Below are 20,776 nucleotides of genomic sequence, written 5' to 3' on the forward strand. Positions count from 1 at the left end.
TACACATGTGTGGGTATATATATACACTTCTACAGATCAGATCAGATCAGTCGCTCAGTCGTGTCTGACTCTTTGCGACCCCATGAATCGCAGCACGCCAGGCCTCCCTGTCCATCACCAACTCCCGGAGTTCACTCAGACTCACCTCCGAGTCAGTGATGCCATCCAGCCATCTCATCCTCTGTCGTCCCCTTTTCCTCCTGCCCCCAGTCCCTCACAGCATTAGAGTCTTTTCCAATCAGTCAACTCCTCGCATGAGGTGGCCAAAGTACTGGAGTTTCAGCTTTAGCATCAGTCCTTCCAAAGAAATCCCAGGGCTGATCTCCTTCAGAATGGACTGCTTGGATCTCTTTGCAGTCCAAGGGACTCTCAAGAGTCTTCTCCAACACCACAATTCAAAAGCATCAATTCTTTGGTGCTCAGCCTTCTTCACAGTCCAACTCTCTCTCCATACATGACCACAGGAAAAACCATAGCCTTGACTAGACAAATCTTTGTGGGCAAAGTAACGTCTCTGCTTTTGAATATGCTATCTAGGTTGGTCATAACTTTCCTTCCAAGGGTAAGCGTCTTTTAATTTCATGGCTGCAATCACCATCTTCAGTGATTTTGGAGCCCAGAAAAATAAAGTCTGACACTGTTTCCACTGTTTCCCCATCTATTTCCCATGAAATGATGGGACCGGATGCCATGATCTTTGTTTTCTGAATGTTGAGCTTTAAGCCAACTTTTTCACTCTCCACTTTCACTTTCATCAAGAGGCTTTTGAGTTCCTCTTCACTTTCTGCCATAAGGGTGGTGTCATCTGCATGTCTGAGGTTATTGATATTTCTCCCGGCAATCTTGATTCCAGCTTGTGCTTCTTCCAGTTCAGCGTTTCTCATAATGTATTCGGCACATAAGTTAAATAAGCAGGGTGACAATATACAGCCTTGACGTACTCCTTTTCCTATTTGGAACCAGTCTGTTGTTCCATGTCCAGTCCTAACTGTTGCTTCCTGACCTGCATACAAATTTCTCAAGAGGCAGATCAGGTGGTCTGGTATTCCCATCTCTTTCAGAATTTTCCACAGTTTATTGTGATCCACATAGTCAAAGGCTTTGGCATAGTCAATAAAGCAGAAATAGATGTTTTTCTGGAATTCTCTTGCTTTTTCCATGATCCAGCAGATGTTGGCCATTTGATCTCTGGTTCCTCTGCCTTTTCTAAAACCAGCTTGAACATCAGGAAGTTCATGGCTCATGGAAGTTCATATTGCTGAAGCCTGGCTTGGAGAATTTTGAGCATTACTTTACTAGCGTGTGAGATGAGTGCAGTTGTGTAGTAGTTTGAGCATTCTTTGGCATTGCCTTTCTTTGGGATTGGAATGAAAACTGACCTTTTCCAGTCCTATGGCCACTGCTGAATTTTCCAAATTTGCTGGCATATTGAGTGCAGCACTTTCACTGCATCATCTTTCAGGATTTGGAATAGCTCAACTGGAATTCTATCACCTCCACTAGCTTTGTTCGTAGTGATGCTTTCCAAGGCCCACTTGACTTCACATTCCAGGATGTCTGGCTCTAGGTCAGTGATCACACCATCGTGATTATCTTGGTCGTGAAGATCTTTTTTGTATAGTTCTTCTGTGTATTCTTGCCATGTCTTCTTAATATCTTCTGCTTCTGTTAGGACCATACCATTTCTGTCCTTTATTGAGCCCATCTTTGCATGAAATGTTCCTTTGGTATTTCTGATTTTCTTGAAGAAATCTCTAGTCTTTCCCATTCTGTTGTTTTCCTCTATTTCTTTGCATTGATCGCTGAAGAAGGCTTTCTTATACAGTTCTTACCCTTTAGTAATTCAAGTTCTAGGATCTTGTGCATAGATATTTGTGTAAGTACTAGAATATTCACTTCAGCAGTGTCTGTAGCAGCCAAGACTAGAAACAGTCTAGCCATCTATCTAGGTAAGAAACATTTGTATAGCTTTTAATATGTGTCAGGCACTGTTCTGTGTTTTACAGATATAAACTCACTTAATGATCAATAAGAAACCTATTAAGGGCATAAAGTCATTATTCCCTTTTTCAGATGAGAAGACTGAGGCACAGAAATCAGGTCATTTGTCCAACTTAGCACAGTGATGAAGTGGCAGAATCGAGATTCAAGCTCAGCCTATACAGCTTCAGAGTTTGAACACTTGACTTGGATGCTGTCTTCTCCTCTGAGGGGAGATTAATTAAATCAAGGTTCCAACACTTCAATGGAATTCTAAGGCATTGCTTTTTTTAAAAAAATGGGGGGACCTCACTGGTGGTCCAGTGGTTAAGACACCCAATGCAGGGAGCATGGGTTCAATCCCTGGTCAGGGAACTAAGATCCCACATGCCGCGAAGTGCAGACCCCAAAAAAAAAAAGAAAAAAAATGAGGGCAGTTTTATAACAGTTGATATGGAAATCTCTTGAAGATATTAACTAACAGCATGAAGATACTGAACGTGTGAAAACTACACTAACATTTTTACAAAAGAGGGGAAGAACACGTGTATGTGCTGTATCAGTTAGACAGTGGTTCTATAAGGATGCATGTAAAAACAGAAGGGGTATAAAGGGGTATACTTTTGGGGGGCAGAGGAACTGGGAGATAGAAAAATTTTTTAAGACTTTTCTGGTATTGTTTAATTGCTTATCATGCACATGTAATACCTATTTTATTGACTATAACTTTAAAAAATTGAGGAAATTCCCTGGCAGTCCAGTGGTTAAGACTGAGCGTTTTCACTGCTGGGACCTAGGTTCAATCCCTGGTCAGAGAACTAAGATCCTGCCAGCTGCACAGTATGGTCAAAAATTAAAATCTTTTAAATTAAAAATATTTTAAAATAAATGTAATAAAAATTGAAAGGAAATAAAACTTCTGCCAATAGAGCAATGGAAAATGTCATCTGAGTTTTTTTTAAGATTTATGTATTTGTTTATTTTACTTTTGGCTGTGCTGGATCTTTGCTACCTCTCACGGGCTTTCTCAGGTTGCAGGGAGTGGGGGCAACTCTTTGCTGCACTGTGCAGGCTTCTCATTGCAGCTGCTTGTCGTGGAGCATGGGCTCTAGGCACCTGAGTTTCAGCAGCTGCAATGCAGGGGCCCACAATTGTGCTGTGTCGGCTTAGTTGCCTTGAGGCATATGGGATCTTCCTAGCTACTGCTGCTGCTGCTAAGTTGCTTCAGTCGTGTCCGACTCTTAGCGACCCCATGGACTGCAGCCCACCAGGCTCCTCCGTTCATGGGATTTTCCAGGCAAGAGTACTGGAGTGGGGTGCCATTGCCTTCTCCGAGGGAACAGGAATCAAATCCATGTCCCCTACACTGGCAGGTGGATTCTTAACCACTGGACCACCAGGGAAGCCCTCATCTTCTGAAATTTTTCAGAACTTACTTTATACTTCAAGGTCAAAGTAAAAGACCCAAGGTGAAAACTTCGTTAACTTTCATATGGCTTAAAAAATTTTGGGTGACTTATCAGCTTACTTTTATCAAATTGTGAAACGCATTAAATTCACGAGTAAATTTTAATGAAAATAATTGCACAATATGGAGTTACTTCCTTAGAGTGTATAATGTTTTTAAAGTGGCCATGATCTCAAGCTTCTTTTCTGACTTTGTACACTAACCTTTGAAATAAAAAAGAAAAAGAAAGGCAACTATTTCCAACACCTTTGTGAAATAATTTTGGCTCCATGTTCGGCACCTATTCCATTATCTGTAATTTAAAATCTCATGGCCCTAAAAATGAATCCACTATTCTTTTAATTCAATAGCACTCAGTTTCCCAAAAAATCTTCATTTCTTTCTATTTTACTTGAATAACTTTAATTATCTTTATGTTAAATAAAATCAGGAAATTGGTTCCTACAAATGAGAGTAAGAAAGCATTTTTTCCTGGTTTCATTAACAGTAAATGAAAGTAATCGAAGACTGTATCTCCTTTATTCAAAAAGAATTTGTTCTTTTCATGGACAGGCATACATTGCTGAAAATGTTAAAATTTTAGGGCAACTGTGTTCTCATAATTAGGATTCCTATAGGAGATTAGGGAGGATAAAAATATATTTAAGCAAATACTGGAAACCACTTGCTTGTAATTTCTCACTCTGCCTAGAAAAAAATGACTCAAGTTAGTTCTGTTTATTAAAATAAGAAACTGCTCAATTGAGGGGACCAAAATAGTTTCAATGAAAGAGATAAATGTCTTTAATAGGGCAAAATTTGAGAATCTTCCATTATATGAAGATATGACATTATCCTGGGTAGATGCTAAAACTAAGAAGGGATAAGATTAAAAAAGCTTTTACTAAGACTTTGAAATTCTCCATGTTTGTTACCAACAGAAGCAGTAAGCAGGTTTTGAGGTTTGAGAGAAAAAAAAACTTCTCTGAAAAGTTTTCTAGATAAAAGCTTCCTTGATCTAAGCTACAGGTATGTTCTACCTAACTTAGGTCTGCTTCTAATCTTGAAAAACAGACCACTATTCAATTAGTTCTATAAGCTGGAAACCAGGGTCATTCTTGGATTTTCTTTTGCTCTATCGTCCATATCCAATGGACTTCCCAGGTGGCTCAGTGGAAAAGAATCCACCTGCCAAGGCAGGAGACGCGAGTTCGATCCCTGGGTCAGGAAGATACCGTGGAGAAGGAAATGGCAACCCATTCCCGTATTCTTGCCTGGGAAATCATGGTCAGAGGAGCCTGATGGCTACAATCCATGGGGTCACAAAAGAGTCAGACCAGACCTGGCAACTGAGCACGCTCACACACCAGTGCATCAGCAATTCATTCATTCATTGATTTATCATAAGTGAACAAGAATGGCTCCTTCCTTCAATTGCTGCCTTATTTTCTTCCTCCCTTCACGAATCTCTCTAAACACTGGTCTCTGCCCCAGACTCATTTCCTCACATTCCCCTAACTCTGCCCAGGCTGACCTCTGACCTGACCACTCCACAGAAATAGCTCTTGCTACTGACACTGATGATATCTGAGTCACTAAACCAGTGGCTGCTTTTCATCTCTCCTCTTTCTGGACCTTAATCACATTCCACAATCTTAGCCCCTTCCTCCCGAAAGCATTTCCTAGTGCCCCGTTTTCACATTCATCTGGTTTTTCTCCTCGCTCTCAGGTTACTCCTGTGCATCCTGGTAAGACTACCCTTGACCTCACTATCTACAGCAAGTCTCTCTTACAGCCTCAGAGCAGCGTGTACTCTCTACAGCACTTTTCACTTTTGTAATTTTACACTGACTATGTCTGCCTCCTATGAATCCATAAGCCCTGTAAAGACATTTTCCTGACCTTGGTGTCCTCGGAGCAGAGTGCCTGGGACACAGTTCAGTTCAGTTCAGTCGCTCAGTCGTGTCCAACTCTTTGCGACCCCATGAATTGCAGCACACCAGGCCTCCCTGTCCATCACCAACTCCCGGAGTTCACTCAGACTCACGTCCATCGAGTCGGTGATGCCATCAAGCCATCTCATCCTCTGTCGCCCCCTTCTCCTCCTGCCCCCAATCCCTCCCAGCATCAGAGTCTTTTCCAATCAGTCAACTCTTCACATGAGGTGGCCAAAGTACTAGAGTTTCAGCTTTAGCATCATTCTTTCCAAAGAAATCTCAGGGCTGATCTCCTTCAGAATGGACTGGTTGGATCTCCTTGCAGTCCAAGGACTCTCAAGAGTCTTCTCCAACATCACAGTTCAAAAGCATCAATTCTTCGGCGCTCAGCCTTATTCACAGTCCAACTCTCATATCCATACATGACTACTGGAAAAACCATAGCCTTGACTAGACGGACCTTTCTTGGCAAAGTAATGTCTCTGCTTTTGAGTATGCTATATAGGTTGGTCATAACTTTCCTTCCAAGGAGTAAGCGTCTTTTAATTTCATGGCTGCAGTCACCATCTGCAGTGATTTTGGAGCCCAAAAAAATAAAGTCTGACACTGTTTCCACTGTTTCCCCATCTATTTCCCATGAAGTGATGGGACCAGATGCCATGATCTTCGTTTTCTGAATGTTGAGCTTTAAGCCAGCTTTTGCACTCTCCACTTTCACTTTCATCAAGAGGCTTTTGAGTTCCTCTTCACTTTCTGCCATAAGGGTGGTGTCATCTGCATGTTTGAGGTTATTGATATTTCTCTGGCAATCTTGATTCCAGCTTGTGCTTCTTCCAGCCCAGCGTTTCTCATGATATACTCTGCATATAAGTTAAATAAGCAGGGTGACAATATACAGCCTTGATGTACTCCTTTTCCTATTTGGAACCAGTCTGTTGTTCCATGTCCAGTTCTAACTGTTGCTTCCTGACTGGCATATAGGTTTCTCAAGAGGCAGGTCAGGTGGTCTGGTATTCCCATCTCTTTTAGAATTTTCCACAGTTTATTGTGATCCACACAGTGCCCAAATCAGATTGATTATATTCTTTGCAGCCAAAGATGGAGAAGCTCTATACAGTCAGCAAAAACATGACCGAGAGCTGACTGTGGCTCAGATCATGAACTCCTTATTGCCAAATTCAGACTTAAACTGAAGAAAGTAGGGAAAACCACTAGACCATTCAGGTATGATCTAAATCAAATCCCTTGTGATTATACTGTGGAAGTGAGAAATAGATTTAAGGGACTAGATCTGATAGATAGAGTGCCTGATGAACTATGGACGGAGGTTCGTGACATTGTACAGGAGACAGGGATCAAGACCATCCCCATGGGAAAGAAATGCAAAAAAGCAAAATGGCTGTCTGGGGAGGCCTTACAAATAGCTGTGGAAAGAAGAGAAGTGAAAAGCAAAGGAGAAAAGGAAAGATATAAGCATCTGAATACAGAGTTCCAAAGAATAGCAAGGAGAGATAAGAAAGCCTTCCTCAGTGATCAATGCAAAGAAATAGAGGAAAACAACAGAATGGGAAAGGCTAGAGATCTCTTCAAGAAAATTAGAGATACCAAGGGAACATTTCATGCAAAGATGGGCTCAATAAAGGACAGAAATGGTATGGACCTAACAGAAGCAGAAGATATTAAGAAGAGGTGGCAAGAATACATAGAAGAACTGTACAAAAAAGATCTTCACAATTAAGATAATCACGATGGTGTGATCACTCACCTAGAGCCAGACATCCTGGAATGTGAAGTCAAGTGGGCCTTAGAAAGCATCACTATGAACAAAGCTAGTGGAGGTGATGGAATTCTAGTTGCACTCTTTCAAATCCTGAAAGATGATGCTGTGAAAGTGCTGCACTCAATATGCCAGCAAAATTGGAAAACTCAGCAGTGGCCACAGGACTGGAAAAGGCCAGTTTTCATTCCAATCCCAAAGAAAGGCAATGCCAAAGAATGCTCAAACTACCACACAACTGCACTCATCTCACACGCTAGTAAAGTAATGCTCAAAATTCTCCAAGCCAGGCTTCAGCAATACATGAACCATGAACTTCCAGATGTTCAAGCCGGTTTTAGAAAAGGCAGAGGAACCAGAGATCAAATTGCCAACATCCGCTGGATCATGGAAAAAGCAGGAGAGTTCCAGAAAAACATCCATTTCTGCTTTATTGACTATGCCAAAGCCTTTGACTGTGTGGATCACAATAAACTGTGGAAAATTCTGAAAGAGATGGGAATACCAGACCACCTGACCTGGGACACAGTTAGGCAAATACTAACATTCAGATGAAGAATGAAGTGCTATGAAGGAAGGGTATATAATACAAGACCCTCTGAGTGTCTAGATCTTGTCCTGAGCATTTGTGAAAGCTCCCCCGTGAAACTGCTATTTGACTGACTTTTGAAGGATGAATAGGACTTAACTAGATTAAGGGGCAAAAGCAAGCAGATGGTAGGTTTGCATACATATGTGATACTGAGGAACATGGTGTATTCAAACAATCAAATAAAGGACAAGAAGGCTGAAACTTAGAGAACAAGGCAGGTAGTAGAGCAGGAGAAATGAGAGGTTCAAGCAGGACAAGACTATGTAGGGGATTATGGTTGGGATGATCTTTTAATTTACTGTTTAAACTGAAGAACTTTGTTTTCCCCAATTTAAAAACGTTACTTTCCTAAGTTTTAATTTTGATATCCTGATACTGGGAAAGATTGAAGGCAGGCGGAGAAGAGGACAACAGAGAATGAGATGGTTGGATGGCATCACTGATTCAATGGACATGAGTTTGAGCGAACTCCAGGAGACAGTGAAGGACAGGGAAGCCTGGTGTGCTGTAGTCCATGGGGTTGCAAAGAGGTGGACACGACTGAGTGACTGAACAACAACAAATTTTGATAACATTTCAAACTTATTGAAAAAAGTGCAAGAATAGTTCAAAGAGGTCCCATGTACCCTTTACCTAATGCACTGTTTACATTTTGTCCCATTTTGTCCCACAGTTTACATTTTGCTTTATTTCTCTCTGCTGCTGCTAAGTCGCTTCAGTAATGTCCGACTCTGTGCGACCCCAGAGACGGCAGTGCAGCAGGCTCCCCCGTCCCTGGGATTCTCCAGGCAAGAACACTGGAGTGGGTTGCCATTTCCTTCTCCAATGCATGAAAGTGAAAAGTGAAAGTGAAGTCGCTCAGTCGTGTCCGACTCCTAGCAACCCCATGGACTGTAGCCTATCAGGCTCCTCCGTCCATGGGATTCTCCAGGCAAGAGCACTGTAGTGGGGTGCCATTGCCTTCTCCATTATTTCTCTCTACATTTATATATAAATGAATTTTTTCCCCTTTGAATCATTTGAGAGTACATCAGAGGGCTTCCCTGGTAGTTCAGACAGTAAATGATCTGCCTGCAATGCAGAAGACTTGGGTTCGATCCCTAGGTTAGGAAGATCCCCCGGAGAAGAGATCTTGCCTGGAGAATCCCATGGCGAGAGCAGCCTGACGGGCCACAATCCATGAGGTCACAAGGGGTCATATATGACTGAGTGACTAAGACACACACAGAGACACTTTGCTCCTTTACTTCTAAATGATTCAGTGTGCATTTCCTAAGAACAAGAACACCCCCTTTCACAATCACAGTGATCAAATGAGGACATTTGACAGTGATAAAATACTATTATCTAGTTCATGACACGTTCAACTTGGTCACTTGTCTGTTATGCCCATTACAGCTGCTTCTACCCTGGTCCTGGACCCTATTCTGAATCTCACACTGTATCATTGGTTTCCTTTCATCTTAATCCTGAGCACCTCTGATAGTCAAATACAGTCCTATTAGTAATTATGCTGGACTCATAGGCAAACCTGGGCATACTCGCAGGTGATGGCAAGGATTTCAAACTTTGTCTTCTGGGTAATGGGAGCCACTGAAGTATCCAGAGTAAAAAGCAAGGAAGCAACATGAGTTCACTCATGTTTCAAAAAGACTAATCTTACTCCAGTGTGGAGAAAATATAACAATGGAGCAATATTTGTTTAATAAAACATTAAATGTTGAATGAATAAAAGAAATCTATTAATAGACAATTACATCTAGCTCATCATTGCTAATTTATTAGAGAAATGCAAATCAAAACTGCAATAAGGTATCAGCTCACACTAATCAGAATGGCCATCATTAAAATGTCTACAGATAAATGCTGGAGAGGGTGCTTTTCACTACTGGTGGGAATGTAAATTGGTGCAGCCACTGTGGAAAACAGTATGGAGGTTCCTCAAAAAACTAAAAATAGAGTTGCCATATGATCTAGCAATCCCACTCCTGGGCATACATCCAGACAAAACTACAATTTGAAAAGATACATGTATCTTTATGTTCATAGCAGCACTATTTACAGTAGCCAAGACACGGAAGCAACCTAAATGTCCATGGACAGATGAATGGATAAAGAAGATGTGGTAGAATACTTGTTGTCGTTCAGTTGCTAAGTCGTGTCCAATTCTTTGTGACCCTAAGGGCTGTAGCCCACCAGGCTCCTCTATCCATGGGGTTTACCAGGCAAGAATACTTGAGTGGGTTGCCACTTCCTTCTCCAGGGGATCTTTCTGATCCAGGGATCAAACCCACATCTCTTGCATTGGCAGGTGGATTCTTTACCTACTCAGCTATAAAAAAGAATGAAATAATGCTATTTACATTATTGCAAATTGCAATCTACGAAACAGAAATAGATGCCCAGATATAGAGAATAGATTTGTGGTTGCCAAGGAAGAGGGGAGAAAAGGATGGGGAGTTTGGGATTAGCAGATTCAAACTGGTGTATATAGAATGGATAAACAACAAGGTCCTACTATATAACAGAGGGAACTATATTCAATATCCTGGGATAGACTATAATGGAAGCGACTATGAAAAAATATGGATATATATGCAGATGAGTCATTCTGCTATACAGCAGGAATTAACATAACATTGTAAATCAACTATACTTCAATAAAAATTTTAAAAGTCAATGGACAATTGAATCTAGCAGTGTTCAGAATACTTTTTGACTTAAAGTTGGAAGAGTAAGCAACTCAGTATAAAATCACAAAACTCAACCTAATGTGCATGGGTGAGTTGAAAAATCCAAAAGCAACCTCTACTCTGATGCAGAATAAAGGTACGTCTGTTTGAAAATATGTCCACCCGTTCTTCAAGCTGTGGATCTTAGTTTCCCTCCTCCTGACTGTGGTTGGATTTGGTGGCTCGCTTACAACAAATGGAACGTGGCTGGAGTGACGGTGTGCTACTTCTGAAAACAGGTTTATTTAATTTCAAAATTCTATTGAAGTAGAGTTGATTTACAGTTTTGTGTTAATTGCTGTACAGCAAAGTGATTCAGTTATACGCATACATATTCCTTTTCATATTCTTGAAAACAGATGATAAAAGGCATCACTGCTTTCTCCTTCTCTCTCTCTTGGAATCTCGACTCTGGGGAAAGCCACTTGCTGTGTCATGAGGACGGAGGCTGACTGCCAACAGCCAAGTGAATGGGCCACCTTGGAAGAAAGCCTCCAGCCCAGTCAATCCTTCAGCTGACTGCAGCCCTGGGCAAAATCTTCACTGCAATCTTGTGAGACCCTGAGGCAGAACCACCCAGCTACGCTGCTCCTCAATTCCTGATCCACAGAAACTGTGAGGTAATAAATTTTGTTGCTCTAAGCTATTAAATTTGGGATAACTTGTTACACAGGAGATAACTACTAATGCAGTGCATTTATTTGAAGGGTCTATGATTTTCATCAGACTCTCAGCATAATTAATGACCTGGAAAAGGCTAGGAATTACTACTGTATAAGTACTAGATTTCTAAAAATCTCTGGTTTCCATCTTATAGTTCTTCTGGGTTTATTTTTAATACAAGTTTGGGATTGCTTCCAACAAATGAGGAGATTCAATTCTCCAAATCACTGGAAGACTCAAAAGAATGTTTAAAAGTGCTGTCTCAAGAACAGGCCTAGAGATGCAAATATCCATTCCACATTATATGTGAAATAGACAAACTACAAGGTCTTACTGTGTAGCACAGGGAACTATATTCAATATCCTGTGATAAGCCATAATGGAAAAGAATTATTAAAAAGAACATATATATATATATATGTTTATACATGTGTGTGCAGGCTCAGTCATGTCCAACTCTGTGACCCCATGGACTGCATCCTGTCAGGCTCCTCTGTCCATGGAATTTTCCAGGCAAGAATACTGGAGTGGGTTGCTATTTCCTTCTCCAGGGGATCTTCCCAACCCAGCGATCAAACCTGCATCTCCTGCATTGGCAGGCAGTTTCTTTGCCATTGAGCCACCAGGGAAGCCCGTGTCTGTGTGTGTGTGTGTGTGTGTGTGTGTGTATGAATCACTTTGCTGTACAGCAGAAATTAATACAACATGTAAATAACCTATACTTCAATTAAACAAAAAAAGAGGCGGCCTAAAAAAGTAAACCACCCCAATCTATCAGACTGAGATCTAATAGACTCTCATGTGGAAATGAAGTGATTTTTCCTGTTCAAGAAACAAGGTTTACCCTAAGACCTAATCATGATTCTGACATGACATCTCTGAATTACTGTTAAAGAAAAAAGCCAAGCTGCTGAACATTGTGTTCCTGTTGTAGAAAGAATATTTTCATGTAGGTATAGATGGATGTGCCCAGAAAAGTACTGGAAGGATCAGGGTTTTCAGGTGGCAAGCAACAGAAATCGAGAATGGCTATTAAAAACAGTTTATTCAGAGAGACTCACAGACTTAGGAACAAACTTATGGCTGCCGGGGGGAAGGAATAGTTAGGGAGTTTGGGATGGACACATACACATGGATGCATTTAAAATGGATAACCAACACCGACCTACTGTATAGCACATGGAACTCTCCTCAGAGTTATGTGGCAACTGGGATGGGAGGGAGTTTGGGGAGCATGGATACATGTGATGGATACGTGTATATGTGTGGCTGAGTCCCCCCACTGTTCACCTGAGACTATCACAACATTGTTAACTGGCTATACCCCAAGACAAAATCAAAAATTTTAAATTAAAAAGAAAGCTTGTTATTCTAGGGTAGCTCAAAAATTAATGAGAGGGCAGGAGGATCGGTTCTGGAAATACACAGGACACAAGGGACCTGGTGCAGTCATAGGAGCCGTCTAGTAAAAAGCTGCCACCCCAAAGAGAACACCAGTGTGAGCACAGGCCTCGTGTTCCTGCTGGGAATATCTCACTCATCCTTGACTTTCCATTGGTTCCACAACAGTCCAAGTCCTAGGGCAGAATCAACCAAAGGACCAAGAATTTCTTTGGCAACGGACAATCATTACCACAGTCCACTTAAAACAGAAATAAAGGCTTAGAAATAAATAAAATAAATGCTTAGAAATAAAAAAAAAATGCTTAGAAATAAATCTAGGCAAACAATGAGGTATCACCTCACACTAATCAGAATGGCCATAATTTAAAAATATACAAATAACAAATGATGGAGAGTGGGTGGAGAAAAGGGAACCCTCCTTTTCTCACTGCTGGTGAGGATGTAAATTAGTGTAGCCACTATGGAAAACTGTATGGAGGTTCCTCAAAAAACTAAAAATAGAGCTACCATATGACCCAGCAATCTCACTCCTGAGCATACGTCCAGACAAAAGTCTAATTTGAAAAGACACAAGCATCCCTATGTTCATAGCAGCACTATGCACAGCAGTCAGGACATGGAATGTTCATTAACAGATGAATGGATAAAGAAGGCGTGATACATATATACAATGGAATATTACTAGGCCATAAGGAAGAATGAAATAATACCATTTGCAACAACACGGATGGACCTAGAGATTATCATACCATGTGAAGGAAGTCAGAAAGAGAAAGACAAACACTATATGATGTCATTTATGTGCAGAATCTAAAGCACAACACAAGTGAACTCATCTGTGAAAGCGAGACAGGCTCATACACACAGAGAACAGGCCGTGGTTGCCAAGGAGGAAGAGGAGTGGGGGAGGGAAGGACTGGGAGTTTGAGGTTGGCAGATGCAAACTCATATATATAGGATGGTCAAACAACAAGGCCCTACTATACAGCACGGGGAACTATATTCAACATCCTGTGATAAATCATAATGGAAAAGAAGATGAAAAATAATGTATACATGCATAAAACACAATCACTTTGCTGTACAGCAGAAGTTAACACAGCATTGTAAATGATGTATGGCAAAACCAATTCAATATTGTAAAGTAAAAAAAAAAAGAAAGAAATTGAAAAAAAATAAATCTAAGTGGTAACAAGATAGAGACAATGACAGACTTTATTTTGAAGGGGAAAGAATATATGGACTAACAATACTCTATAAATCCCTATTTTTAAAAAACAAAATGGCAAGGAAAGGAAGTGTTCTGGTCTTAAAAGCAGATGTTTTAAAATAGTATAATACAACTTAATTGCTGCTGAACCCAAAGAGTTTCTGGATATGGAGATGAGAGTGCTAACATTGCCCATGTTCTATATATGAGTTAAATTAGCACACCTTGTGCTTCACAGTTAACAGCATTTTTTTTTTTTTTTTTTTTTTTTTTACAAATTTGCTCACTCTGTGTGTCTGTGTCACATTTTGCTCACTCACTCTGTGTCTGTGTCATATTGTGGTAATTTTCACAATGTTTCAAAATTTTCACTATTGTGATATTTTTATGGTGCTCTGTGGTCAATGATGGGCACTCTTGCTTGGAAAATCCCATGGACAGAAGAGCCTGGTGGGCCACAGTCCATGGGGTGGCTAAGAGTCGGACATGACTGAGCGACTTCACTTTCACTTTTCACTTTCCTGCACTGGAGAAGGAAATGGCAACCCACTCCAGTGTTCTTGCCTGGAGAACCCCAGGGACGGTGGAGCCTGGTGGGCTGCCGTCTATGGGGTCGCACAGAGTCAGACACGACTGAAGCGACTTAGCAGCAGCAGCAGCAGTGGTCAATGATCTTCGATGTTTACTATTGTTAATTATCTGGGGGCACCATGAACCACACCTAGATAAAATCAGCTTAGTCCAGTTCCTCAGTTGTGTCCAACTCTTTGTGACCCCATGGACTGCAGCACGCCAGGCCTCCCTGTCCATCACCAACTTCCGGAGCTTGCTCAAACTCATGTCGATTGAGTCAGTGATGCTATAAGATAAGATGATGAACTTAATAAATTTTTTGTGTTTCTTTTATTTAAAAAAAAAGAGATTTATCTAATTTTTGGCTGCATTGGGTCTTAACCATGGTGCTTGGGATCTTCACTGCAACACAGGCTTCTCTCTAGTTGTAGCATGTGGGCTTGGTAGCTGCTGCACATAGGGTTAGCTGTTGAACAGCACGTGGGATCTTGGTTCCCAAAGCAGTGGTCCAACCCATGTCCCCTACATTGGAAGGTGGATTCTTAACCACTGGATCACCAGGGAATTCCCAAGTTTTGTGTGTGTTCTGACTGCTCCACCAATGGGCTGTTCCGTTAACTCTCCCTCTATTGGGCATCCCTATTCCCTGAGACAAAACGATACTGAAATTAGGTCAATTAATAGCCCTAACTAATCTCTCAATCTAACCACACGGACGGACCACAGCCTTGTCTAACTCAATGAAACTAAGCCATGCCATGTGAGGCCACCCAAGACGGGCAGGTCAAGGTGGAGAGGTCTGACAGAATGTGGTCCACTGGAGAAGGGAATGGCAAACCACTTCAGTATTCTTGCCTTGAGAACCCCATGAACAGTATGAAAAGGCAAAATGATAGGATACTGAAAGAGGAACTCCCCAGGTCAGTAGGTGCCCAATATGCTACTGGAGATCAGTGGAGAAATAACTCCAGAAAGAATGAAGGGATGGAGCCAAAGCAAAAAGAATACCCAGCTGTGGATGTGACTGGTGATAGAAGCAAGGTCCGATGCTGTAAAGAGCAATATTGCATAGGAACCTGGAATGTCAGGTCCATGAATCAAGGCAAATTGGAAGTGGTCAAGCAGAAGATGGCAAGAGTGAACGTTGACATTCTAGGAATCAGCCAACTAAAATGGACTGGAATGGGTGAATTTAACTCAGATGACCATTATATCTACTACTGTGAGCAGGAATCGCTTAGAAGAAATGGAGTAGCCATCATGGTCAACAAAAGAGTCCAAAATACAGTAGTTGGATGCAATCTCAATAACAACAGAATGATCTCTGTTCGTTTCCAAGGCAAACCATTCAATATCACAGCAATCCAAATCTATGCCCCAACCAGTAACGCTGAAGAAGCTGAAGTTGAATGGTTCTATGAAGACCTACAAGACCTTTTAGAACTAACACTCAAAAAAGATGTCCTTTTCATTACAGGGGGCTGGAATGCAAAAGTAGGAAGTCAAGAAACACCTGGAGTAACAGGCAAATTTGTCCTTGGAATACGGAATGAAGCAGGGCAAAGGCTAATAGAGTTCTGCCAAGAGAACGCACTGGTCATAGCAAACACCCTCTTCCAACAACACAAGAGAAGACTGTACACATGGACATCACCAGATGGTCAACACCGAAATCAGATTGATTATACTCTTTGCAGCCAAAGATGGAGAAGCTCTATACAGTCAGCAAAAACAAGACTGGGAGCTGACTGTGGCTCAGATCATGAACTCCTTATTGCCAAATTCAGACTTAAATTGAAGAAAGTAGGGAAAACCACTAGACCATTCAGGTATGACCTAAATCAAATCCCTTATGATTATACAGTGGAAGTGAGAAATAGATTTAAGGGACTAGATCTGATAGATAGAGTGCCTGATGAACTATGGACCAAGGTTCATGACATTGTACAGGAGACAGGGATCAAGACCATCCCCATGGAAAGGAAATGCAAAAAAGCAAAATGGCTGTCTGGGGAGGCCTTACAAATAGCTGTGGAAAGAAGAGAAGTGAAAAGCAAAGGAGAAAAGGAAAGATATAAGCATCTGAATGCAGAGTTCCAAAGAATAGCTAGGAGAGATAAGAAAGCTTTCCTCAGCAATCAATGCAAAGAAATAGAGGAAAACAACAAAATGGGAAAGGCTAGAGATCTCTTCAAGAAAATTAGAGATACCAAGGGAACCCATGCAAAGATGGGCTCAATAAAGGACAGAAATGGTATGGACCTAACAGAAGCAGAAGATATTAAGAAGAGGTGGCAAGAATACATAGAAGAACTGTACAAAAAAGATCTTCACGATTAAGATAATCACGATGGTGTGATCACTCACCTAGAGCCAGACATCCTGGAATGTGAAGTCAAGTGGGCCTTAGGAAACATCACTACGAACAAAGCTAGTGGAGGTGATGGAATTCCAGTTGAGCTCTTTCAAATCCTGAAAGATGATGCTGTGAAAGTGCTGCACTCAATATGCCAGCAAATTTGGAAAACTCAGCAGTGGCCACAGGACTGGAAAAGGTCAGTTTTCATTCCAATCCCAAAGAAAGGCAATGCCAAAGAATGCTCAAACTACCGCACAATTGCATTCATCTCACACGCTAGTAAAGCAATGCTCAAAATTCTCCAAGCCAGGCTTCAGCAATACAAGAACCGTAAACTTCCAGATGTTCAAGCTGGTTTTAGAAAAGGCAGAGGAACCAGAGATCAAATTGCCAACATCCGCTGGATCATCAAAAGAGCAAGAAGAGTTCCAGAAAAACATCTATTTCTGCTTTACTGACTATGCCAAAGCCTTTGACTGTGTGCATCACAATAAACTGTGGAAAATTCTGAAAGAGATGGGAATACCAGGCCACCTGACATGCCTCTTGAGAAATCTGTTTGCAGGTCAGGAAGCAACAGTTAGAACTGGACATGGAACAACAGACTGGTTCCAAATAGGAAAAGGAATACGTCAAGGCTGTATATTGTCACCCTGCTTGTTTAACTTATATGCAGAGTACATCATGAGAAACACTGGGCTGGAAGAAGCACAAGCTGGAATCAAGATTGCCAGGAGAAATATCAATAACCTGAGACATGCAGATGACACCACCCTTATGGCAGAAAGTGAAGAGGAACTCAAAAGCCTCTTGATGAAAGTGAAAGTGGAGAGTGAAAAAGTTGGCTTAAAGCTCAACATTCAGAAAACTAAGATTATGGCATCTGGTCCCATCGCTTCATGGGAAATAGATGGGGAAACAGTAGAAACAGTGTCAGACTTTATTTTGGGGGGCTCCAAAATCACTCCAGATGGTGAATGCAGCCATGAAATTAAAAGACGCTTACTCCTTGGAAGCAAAGTTATGACCAACCTAGGTAGCATATTAAAAAGCAGAGACATTACTTTGTCAACAAAGGTCCGTCTAGTCAAGGCTATGGTTTTTCCAGTGGTCATGTATGGATGTGAGAGTTGGACTGTGAAGAAAGCTGAGCACCGAAGAATTGATGCTTTTGAAGTGTGGTGTTGGAGAAGACTCTTGAGAGTCCCTTGGACTGCAAGGAGATCCAACCAGTCCATTCTGAAGGAGATCAGCCCTGGGTATTCTTTGGAAGGACTGATGCTAAAGCTGAAACTCAAATACTTTGGCCATCTCATGCGAAGAGTTGACTGATTGGAAAAGACTCTGATGCTGGGAGGGATTGGGGGCAGGAGGAGAAAGGGACGACAGAGGATGAGATGGCTGGATGGCATCACCGACTCGATGGACATGAGTTTGGGTGAGCTCTGAGAGTTGGTGATGGACAGGGAGGCCTGGCGTATTGCAATTCATGGGGCTGCAAAGAGTCGGACACGACTGAGAGACTGAACTGAACTGAACTGAACTAGTCTCTAAGTGTGTAAGTGAAAAGAAGAGTCACATATCTCTCACTTTAAATCAAAAGTTAGATTAAGATCAGTAGAGAAGACCCTACTACTTGGAAAAGACCCCAATGCTAGGAAATATTAAAGGCAGGAGGAGGAGGCAGCAACAGAGGATGAGATGATTGGATGGCATCACTGACTCAGTAGACATGAGTTTGAGTAAACTCTGGGAGATAGTGAAGGACAGGGAAGACTGGTGTGCTGCAGTCCGTGGAGTCACAAAGAGTCGGCACGACTTAATGACTGAACGATAACAACAGTGAAAAAGTCAGGTGAAAGCAGAGACTGGTCAAACACTCAGGCTCTTGCACCAGTTAGCCAAGTTGTGAATGCAAAGGAAAAGGGCTTGAAGGAAATTAAAAGTGCTACTTCAGTGAACACATGAACGATAAGGTCAAAGAGCCTTATAGTTGAAATGGAGAAAATTTTAGTGATCTGGATAGAAGATCAAACCACTCACAACATTCCTTTAAACCAAAACCTAATCCCAAGCAAAGCCCTAACCTTCTTTAATTCTGTGACTCCTGAGAGAGGTGAGAAACTGCAGAAGGAAGTTAGAAGGTAGAAGAGGTTGGTTCACGAGGTTTCTGGAAAGAAACCATCTCCATAACATGAAGAGCATGGTGAAGCAGGCTGTGCTGCTGTAGAAGTTGCAGCAAGTCACCCAGAAGAGTTAGCGCTCATAGTTAATGAGGGGTGAGTGTGTGTATGTGCATGTGTGTGTGTGTTCAGTCACTCAGTCATGTCCAACTCTTGCGACCCCATGGACTACAGCCCACCAGGCTCCTCTATTCATGGAAGTGGCTAAACTAAACAACAGATTTTCCCTAGAGATGAAACATCCTTAAACTGGGAGAAGATGCCATCTGGGACTCATAGCTGAAGAGGTTATGTCAATTCCTGGTTTCAAAGCTTCAAAGGACAGGCTGATTCTCTTGTTAGGGGCTAATATAGCTGGTGACTTTTAAGTTGAACCCAATACTCCTTTTTCATTCCTAAAGTCCTCGTCCCCTTAAGAATTATGCTGAATATACCCTACTGGTGCTCTGCAAGTGAAACAATAAAGTCTAGATGACAGCATATCTATTTAAAACATGGTTTACTGAATATTTTAAGCTCATTGTTGAGACCTACTGCTCAGAAAAAAAAATTTTTTTTCCACGTCAGACAGGTAATGTACTGGTGTCGTAACAAGGTTTGCAGGGAGGCACATGTCACGCAGTAGCGTGAACACCCAATCATCACGCTCACGAACTACAAAAGGATCTAGAAAACATTTTTCAAAATATTAATGCTCACTGACAATGCACCTGGTCACTCAGAGCTCTAACAGAAATGTATAATGAGATTAATGCTGTTTTCATGCCTGCTAATGCAACTCCCATTCTGAAGTCCATGGATAAAGAGTAATTTTCACTTTCAAGTCTTATAATAGATTTCATAAGGCTATAGCTGCCAGAGATAGCAATTCCTCTGGTGGACCTGGGCAAAATATACTGAAAACCTTGTAGAAAGGATTCACCATTCTAGATACCATTAAAAACATTCACGGTTCATGGGAAGAGGTCAAAATAGCAACATTAACAGGAGTTTTGGAGAAAATGACTCCAGCTCTAATGCATGACTTTGAGAAGTTCAGGATTTTAGTGAAGGAAGTTACTGCAGATGTGGTGGAAATAGCAAGAGACCTAGAATCTGAAGTGGAGTCTGAAGATGTGACTGAATTGCTGCAATCTCATTTTAAAACTTTTAATGGATGAGGAGTTCTTCTCATTGATCAGCAAAAACTTAGGTGACATAGCAGGAACAGGGTTTGAGAGGATTGACTCCAATTTTGCAAGAAGTTGTGTGGATAAAATGGTATCAAACACCTTTGCATGCTACAGAAAACTTGTTTGCGAAAGAGGCCATGGATGTTTCCTTGGTGACTTAGAAATTACCACAGCCACCTCAAACCTTCAGCAACCACCACCCTGATCAGTCAGCAGCCATCAACATCGAGGCAAGACCCTCTCCCAGCAAAAAGATTACAACTCCCTGAAGGCTCAGATGATGATGGGTAGCATTTTTATTAGCAATAAAGTATTTGAAAATTAAGGTATTGCACACTTAATAGACCATAGTACAGTATATACACTGGGAAATCAAAAATTCGTGATTCATTTTATTGTGATGCGTGCTTTAATGTGGTTGTCTAGACCCAAATCTGCAATGTGTCTGAGGTCTGCCTGTATAATCAAGTATTGGTCCATGCAATTTCAAAAAGGCAGGGAGCAAGGCGACAACAGAACTGTATGAACAGGAACGCTGAAGAGATAAGAAACTTGCTCCATCTTGATAACTCAGAGGTATTTTTTTGAAAGACTAAAGGCAAAAGATAAGACTGCAGATAAAGAAATGTAATTACATGACTAATATTCCAAAATCAATTCTATCTTAAAATGAGTTTCCATGTTACAGAAAAAGAGAACTAAAGCAGTGATTTTTATTTCCTTGGATAGCATGCCATGGCAGGCTGG

General features: G+C 41.4%; 1 non-coding gene across 1 annotated transcript; it reads right to left on the reverse strand.

Moving 5' to 3' along the window:
- Window positions 1–19,418: 19,418 nt before the first annotated feature.
- LOC138991886 (small nucleolar RNA U13) lies at window positions 19,419–19,523 on the reverse strand. The gene has a single exon (XR_011467784.1). It is a non-coding gene; the product is annotated as a small nucleolar RNA U13 (small nucleolar RNA).
- Window positions 19,524–20,776: the final 1,253 nt, after the last annotated feature.

Source organism: Bos mutus, chromosome 18 (genome assembly GCF_027580195.1).
Source record: "Bos mutus isolate GX-2022 chromosome 18, NWIPB_WYAK_1.1, whole genome shotgun sequence".
Classification (NCBI taxonomy): Eukaryota; Metazoa; Chordata; class Mammalia; order Artiodactyla; family Bovidae; genus Bos; species Bos mutus.